Source organism: Gossypium arboreum, chromosome 1, assembly GCF_025698485.1.
Source record: "Gossypium arboreum isolate Shixiya-1 chromosome 1, ASM2569848v2, whole genome shotgun sequence".
Classification (NCBI taxonomy): Eukaryota; Viridiplantae; Streptophyta; class Magnoliopsida; order Malvales; family Malvaceae; genus Gossypium; species Gossypium arboreum.
Window position 1 is genome coordinate 12,059,674 of NC_069070.1, and position 1,016 is coordinate 12,060,689.

Consider the following 1,016-nt stretch of genomic DNA (forward strand, 5'->3'; position numbering starts at 1 on the left):
AGGTTCGTCTACTAATACAAGTTGTCTTTTTGTACTACAATCCACCCACATAATACTGCTTCATATTAGTTAACATTTAGACAACCAATGAGCAACATTTGTGTCTATTTTACTTTGTGTGCAAAAACCATGTGAGGATAATATACAAAGTATTAATGTAATTCATGAATAATTTTATTAACCAATCTGTTCGAAAACATTACAACTTTACTTAGATGAAAATGCTACACTCAGGACATTAGATCCAACAATAAGAGCATTGAATTGAGAAATTGACTTATAAATGAAATTCAGTAAATTGTTACCCTATTTTCTGTTTAAGCAGAGTTAGATATAGTTGGCATGCCATAGGATAAGAAGAGTTCAAGGTTCCTTCAACTACGTGTCGATGAGGCATTGGGTGCCAAATTGCTCTGGTTCTACCGATGAGGCACTGGGTGCCAAACACATTAGTGAGCACTGAGTGCAAACTATTTACTTTGGCATTGTCCGATGAGGCACTAGGTGCCAAACTGGTGTGATTGGTTGGATCTGTATTTTTGTTCGAGTTCGAGTCAAATTAATAGGGGTAAAAAATGAAAATTTGATAAAAGATATTTGAATTGGGTTGATATTATGAGTTGATGGTTTGTATACATATTGTGTGATTAACAGATATCGATGGCATGAGAAAAATTATACGAATCGGCTATACAAGCCTAGAGGGTTCATATAGAAATGTTATGAATCAATGAATTCAATTCAATATTCAAATAAGGAAATGAAATAGTAATTGACATTAAATTGAAATTAGATGTATAATTGATAAATAGATTAAATGATATGATATTATGAGAATGATGTCCATATGGTTAAATGTTGAATTCGTTTTGAAAATGGTATTGAAATGTGATTCTAGGTGATTTGACTTATTTCATATTTGAAATGTTATATGATAAGGTTAAATGTTAACTCATAATTTTCATATTTGATTTACCTTGTTAGGCAAATTTTACCAAGCTAAGTAGCATGTAGTG